General features: G+C 38.7%; 1 pseudogene across 1 annotated transcript; it reads left to right on the top strand.

Annotated features, from left to right (window-relative positions):
* Window positions 1–5,131: 5,131 nt before the first annotated feature.
* LOC143567331 (13S globulin seed storage protein-like) lies at window positions 5,132–6,778 on the top strand (annotated as a pseudogene). The gene is made up of 3 exons (XR_013141393.1): window positions 5,132–5,396; window positions 5,725–6,447; window positions 6,529–6,778. The product of XR_013141393.1 is annotated as a 13S globulin seed storage protein-like (transcript).

A 6,778-nucleotide genomic window follows, 5' to 3' on the forward strand; every position in this document is an offset into this window, starting at 1 on the left:
CAACATTGGGCGTCTCCTTTGTTCTTATAGATAGGAACTACAACGCTGCTCCTCCACTGGTCTGGCATCTTACCTGATTTGAGAATACTATTGAACAGAGTAGTTAACCACATGACTCCTTCCTCCCCCAGACACTTCCACACCTCGATGGGTATGTTGTCTGGGCCAACCGCCTTAGACCTTCCCATCCTCCTAAGTGCGTCCTTCACCTCTTCTCGTGTGATCCGTCGGCAGTAGCGGTTATTCGATTGTTGTCGATGAAAGTTTGTGTTGTCATGTTCTTCTTGGTAAGCTCTCCCATTGTTAAAAAGATTGTGGAAGTAGGTTTGCCATCTTAGCTTGATGTCCTGCTCCTTGACCAGTACATGCCCATCTGTATCCTTTATGAACTTCACCGGTCCTAGATCTTGCCTTCTACGCTCCCTGGCTTTGGCAATCTTAAACATAGCATGTTCCCCCTCTTTTGTTTCTAGACTTTCATACATCCGTTTAAAGGCCGCCTTCTTTGCTTCCGCCACTGCCTTCTTTGCCTCTATCTTGGCCGTTTTGTAGTTGTCCCTCAAATTCACTCGCTCCTCCTCATTCGTGCACCTCATTAGCTCCCTAAAACATCCTTGTTTGTCCCTTATCTTGTCTTGCACTGTGTCATTCCACCACCAAGACTCCTTATGCCCACTTGACTTTCCTGTTGTGACCCCGAGAGTCTCCTTTGCTACTTGGATGATCTTTGTCTCCATAGCTTCCCATATATGAGTTGAGTCCCCATTTAGTCGAGCCCGTGTATGCAGTATGAGTTTATCCTTAAACAGAAGGAGATTTTCGTCCTTCAAATTTCCCCATCGAATTCTCGGTGTACCTTTCTTCTCTCGAGCAGTCAGCTTATTTCTGAAGGCTATATCAGTCACTAGTAGTCGATGTTGAGTCACAACTGCCTCCCCAGGTATGACTTTGCAGTCCTTCCACCAACATCGGTCTCCTCGCCTCATCAAAAGGTAGTCAATTTGCGTGTCGCGTCCGCCACTGCTAAAAGTGATTAAATGAGAATCTCGTTTCCTAAAAAAAGAATTTATAATACCTAGGTCATGTGCCACCGCAAACTCTAGAAGATCTGTTCCGGTCTCATTCCTATCACCAAAACCGAAACCCCCATGTACGGCTTGAAAACCATCGTTAGCCTTACCAATGTGTCCATTAAAATCACCTCCTATGCAAATCCTCTCCCCCCTAGGTATGCCCCCTACCACTGCGTCTAGGCAATCCCAAAATTCTCTCTTTTCCTGATCCCCTAGGCCTACATGAGGCGCGTAGGCGGAGACTACTGCCACTACTTCCTCTCCTAGTACTAATTTCAACACCATAATCCTGTCATTATGTCTTATCACCTCCACCACACTAGTGTGTATTTCCTTAGCCACTAGAAACCCCACTCCATTCCTAGCTCCATCAGACCCCGAGTACCACAACTTATACCCATTACACTCAGCCCCTCTATGTCCTTTCCACTTAGTCTCCTGGAGGCATGCTATCTGAACCCTACGTCTTTTAAGCACATCTATCAATTCTAACAACTTACCATTTAATGTTCCTACATTCCAAGAAGCCAAACGCAATATACGCTCCCTATCTTTACTCTTTCCTACACCCCTCGATTCAGGACATGGTCTCAGGTAATAGTCATGGTTCCTACGCTCTATGGTTGCAACTAATCACACAAACACAAGCAATAGAACACCAAATCAATAATAATAATAATAATAATAATAATAATAATAATAATAATAATAATAATAATAATAATAATATTAGTAACAAAAACTAATAATAATAATAATAGACACACGGCACACAGTAACAGATAAATTGGACTGACTACTCTAGCAGCATCAAGGCCTATTGCCAACAAAAATAAAAGATATGAAACGATCTCACCGGGATTTTAGCAAGTCACTTTTGATATAGGAAAATCACGAGGATGTGATAAGACATAATGACAGGATTATGGTGTTGACATAGGAAAATCGATGCAGTCACTTTTGATATAGGAAAATTGATGCAACATCCTAAACATCACAATGACACATTATACTGTGTTGACATCATTGATTCTATCGTGAGTTGCTATGTGGAAAATTCCTCCAACAATAACAAACTAGAAACACAAGTCTTAGCCGAAACTGTCACCAAACCCATTTTAGAAAATGAAACTCTTGATGCTAATAACAATCAAGAAACATCAGAAGTAGTATGTGAGATCACCGAATGTAATGAAATATCAAAACCATCAATCGAAGAACCACCGGACTTAGAATTAAAAGAACTACCAAACCATCTCTAATATGCCTATTTAGAAAAAGACTCTCAACTCCCAATTATTTCATCTCACCTTTCTAAAGAAGAGAAAGACGAACTACTTAAAGTTTTAAAAAACCATAAGAAGGCTATCGCATGGAAGATCATGGATATCTGTAACATCGTGAAAATATCGGATCAAAAATACCAACTTTTCAAGTTAAAGGACCAAAATAGAAATTCTGTTTTCTTGCCTGATCGCGATACGCGACACTCAAGACCCAACGTCATCGTGCATCATGATGACGTGGTCTGACATCGAGACACGTGTCCCGCCATGTGTCACCACGTTGCACTGTGTCCCGCCACGTGTCACCACGTGGCAAGGCTACTGATGATTCATCAAAGCTACGTCGCGATACGCGACGGCTTTGACATTAGCCCATCGCGAATCGCGATGGGGACCCGAGTCAGCCTATAAATTGAGGGCACCAGCCCTCATTCTCATTTACACAACTAAATATTACTTTCTCTCTCTAAAATGCCCACTCTCACTCTACCTCGTAAAGCGTGCCACCAACCTTTCTCGATATCCGTGTCAAAAACCCGACGTCATACCTTGTAAACCATAAACCGACGATGCCTTGAAAAACGTGACACTCAAGAGACGACCCACACCACCTCGAAGTATGTGCCGACAAGATTCGATGATTGGTGTGCCTCGATTTACGTGCCAAGATCGAGTTGTTGATCAAGATTCTTAAGAAAACGAAAAGGCGTCGAAGTGCTGCTCAAGTGTCTATGGTTTCAAAGCGTCAACGCGCGAATTTTGTTACGGTGTTATAACCCAGTACCAACGTTTGTGTCGATTCGTCATCATAAGACGCGTTTTTTGTTTTGTTTTTTTTAATATGTTAATTTGTTGTATTTTAAGCGTTGACGAATTTTGTTACGGTGTTATAACCCAGTACCAACGTTTGTGTCGATTCGTCACCATAAGACGCGTTTTTTGTTTTGTTTTTTTTAATATGTTAATTTGTTGTATTTTAAGCGTTGACGAATTTTTTTAACCGATTACACCATCAGCCCGACACAACGCGCCGAGAGTATTACCTAGTTTTTATTAAATGTGATTTTTATGATATCGTTAACGATTGCAATATAATAAAGGAAAATTGGATTTAAATAATCCAACATTTAATGGATTAGCCAATAATAATCCCACCTCCGTTATTTCCCGCTGGCAGTCCCATCTTTTCAAGGTTTTTTGTTTTATGATCTCCCGTTAAAAATAATTAACGGGGTTAAGTTTTTGCTGATGTGGCGAGTGACATGGCTTTTTCAATATCCTACATGGCTTTTCCCTTTATATTCCCCCCCCCCTTCCGATTACTTACGTGTAATGCTCACCATTTAAACCCCAAAATTAACTATTGAGCCCTAATTAGCAATTGAATCCGATTGAATCCTCACCCACGACAAGTGTCCAACCCGATCTCGTTATACATACAAACGACCATATTAAATCAATTAAACGTAGCCTCATAGTCCTTGTTCCATCGCTAAGAAAACCCCCGTAACAAATTGGATTATGTTCATCCACGCAACGTGTTCTTGTTGTACTTCTGTCCGCCAGCAATTTATTCTAATTAACCATTCAATTAACATTGTTTAAGGTAATTATTTGTATGTTTTTGGTCGCCTTGATTTGTTATACAAGAACCCTAACCTTAATTGATCAAACATATAGCGTTTTATCAGATTGAATTTCTAGGGTTCTTGTATAATTTGGGTTACCTGGTCTACAGTTTATAACTTATCAGTATTGATGTTTAGTAATATGAAACTTTAATAAATTATTTTAAAATCTCGATTCTAGTCAATCTAAAAAATAATTAGGGTTCAATAGATAATTTTAGGGGTTAAATGGGTGAGTATTACACGTAAGTAATCGGAGGGTGGGGGGAATATAAAGGGAAAAGCCATGTAGGATATTGAAAAAGCCATGTCACTCGCCACATCAGCAACAGTTAATTATTTTTAACGGGGGATCATAAAACAAAAAACCTTGAAAAGGTGAGACTGCCAGCTAGAAATACCGGAGGTGGGATTATTATTGGCCAATCCATTAAAAGTGAAATTATTTAAATCCAATTTTCTTATAATAAACTAGGCTTTTAATTCCCTGTCAACACTATATGATTACTATTTATAGTAGTATTGTTATTATTTTAAAAAGTTCCTTTTGCCCGTGTGTTGTGGTGCAGGGGTTATATGTTGGCAATTTTGTTAGTAATGCGTGAGTTATTTGTTGGTAACGTTAATAAGTAATTGATCATATGCTTAGTAAAATATTTGTTGGGGTCGGGCACAGAAACCCTGCTTGATTTACACTTCTAAAATTCTTAAAAAGAAAAAGAAAATAATAAACCAAAGGATTTTTTTTGCTTTACATACGCAACACTTTTGTTCCTTTCTTTATTGATATGCGATTTTGATAGTGATTATCACGAATGGTATCTTCTTGTGGGGATATATATGGTTGCATTCAGATTGTAGGAGAGAGAATAATGAGTTCTGTTAAGAAATTGCCAAGACAGTGGCATACACGTGACAACATTTTAGTCATTTCAAAATAGCATATTTGCAAATGTACGTGTAAGCAAGCCATCATTAACATACTTGTATCCATAAAAGAGTTGTACCTGTTGCAAAAGAATTTGCACATTCATGAACAGTATATCGTGAGAGAAAAGAAATTTCCTTTTCAATATATATAAAATGTAAATATATAATAATGCCCGAGTATCAACCTGGATCACTTTTATACTATATATAGCCAGCCCAACTGGCCTTGTGAAACATCCTCCTCAGTCATCACTATCTAATATTTCTCTTTGATAGCAAGATGGATATAAAAATGGTGGTGGTGAAGGCCGATGAAACGACTTTTGAGGGTGACGGTGGTGGATATTACGTATGGTCAAATTCAAAAACCCCATTGTTAAGTGACTTAAAACTAGGTACAGGAAGGCTTCTACTCCACCCTCTTGGCTTTGCTATTCCTCACTATGCCGATTCAAGCAAAATTGGCTTGGTTCTTCAAGGTGAGTTGCTTTACCAATTAATTTACACATGATCGAATAAGGTTATTGCAAAATGGTTAAGCTTCCATATATATGTATACATACTATTCATGTAAAAGTAAACTCGGTTGAAATATATATAATTATGTCATTTTCTATAAGTAGTGAAATGATGAAGCTTCCATATAAACAAATTAGACCATCATGTGAAGATTGCTTTAAGGATAGGCTAAGTTTCACAGATTGTGTCGCCTATTTCTTAATACGTATATAGCAAAGTGTGTTTATTTTACTATATGTTTGCGTCGTTGTCCTTTGGTTAATATGAGTTGTTAACATGAATGCATAGGTACCATCACCGTTGGTTTAGTGACACCAAATAGTTCAGAAGAAAAGATTATGGTGATCAAAAAAGGGATGCTATTCCAGTTTTAGAAGGTGTGATTTCATGGTGGTTTAACGGTGGTGTCACGGATGCAGTCATCATGTTCTTGGGTGAGAGCAGCAAAGCCCTAATCCCTGGCCAGTTCACATATTTTTTTGTGTTAGGAGTTCTTGGATTTCTAGCTGGATTCGAGTCTGATTTTGTTGGTAAAACCTTTGGTCTAGACGAAAACGATTCAGAAAATCTAATTAATAGCCAACAAGGTTCATTTCTCGTGAAACTTGACCAAGGAATCAAATTTCCAGAACCAAGTAATCACACAAAAGGAAAACTATATGCCACCATTGATGATCCATCGGGTGCCGTTATTGTGAATTGTGGTGGATTTGTCAATTACCTGACAGAAAATAATTTGCCGGTGCTCAACGAGCTTCATTTGAGTGCAAGATTTGTGAAGTTAGAGCCTAATGCTTTGTTGGCACCCAGTTACGTAGCCAATGGATCGGTCCAGATCTATTATGTTAGCAAGGGAAGTGGTCGGACTAAGGTTGTGGCCAGTGAAGGAAAGCCTGCATTGGATAGTAATGTTGAAGACGGTGACTTGTTCGTGGTTCCTCAATTCTTTGCTACTTCGGTGATTGAAGATGATTGCGGAATGGAACTTTTTTCGGTCGTAACTTCATCTAAGTGAGTCAAAACTCATAAGTGTAATTTTTTACTATAAAATTAAAGTTTTTGGTATGATTTATAACTGTACTTATTTTGCAGACCCATTTTTGAACAATTGGCTGGTAATACATCAGTATGGAGGGCACTGTCTCCGGTGGTTTTACAAGCAACTTTGAATGTTACTTCAGAATCCGAACAACTTTTTAAGTCCAAGAATGCACAAAACATCATAATTGTCCCGCCAAGTACTTAACGTGCGTATATGTCGTATATCTGTTTGATGTGCTGTAAACATTCAATAAGTCGATGTGCATGACAAGAAATAAAACTAGTTAATATTCAAAAGCCA

The sequence above is a fragment of the Bidens hawaiensis genome, unplaced genomic scaffold (genome assembly GCF_021521415.1).
Source record: "Bidens hawaiensis isolate Kalapana, Puna unplaced genomic scaffold, B.hawaiensis_p1.1 tig00023391_1, whole genome shotgun sequence".
Lineage (NCBI taxonomy): Eukaryota > Viridiplantae > Streptophyta > Magnoliopsida > Asterales > Asteraceae > Bidens > Bidens hawaiensis.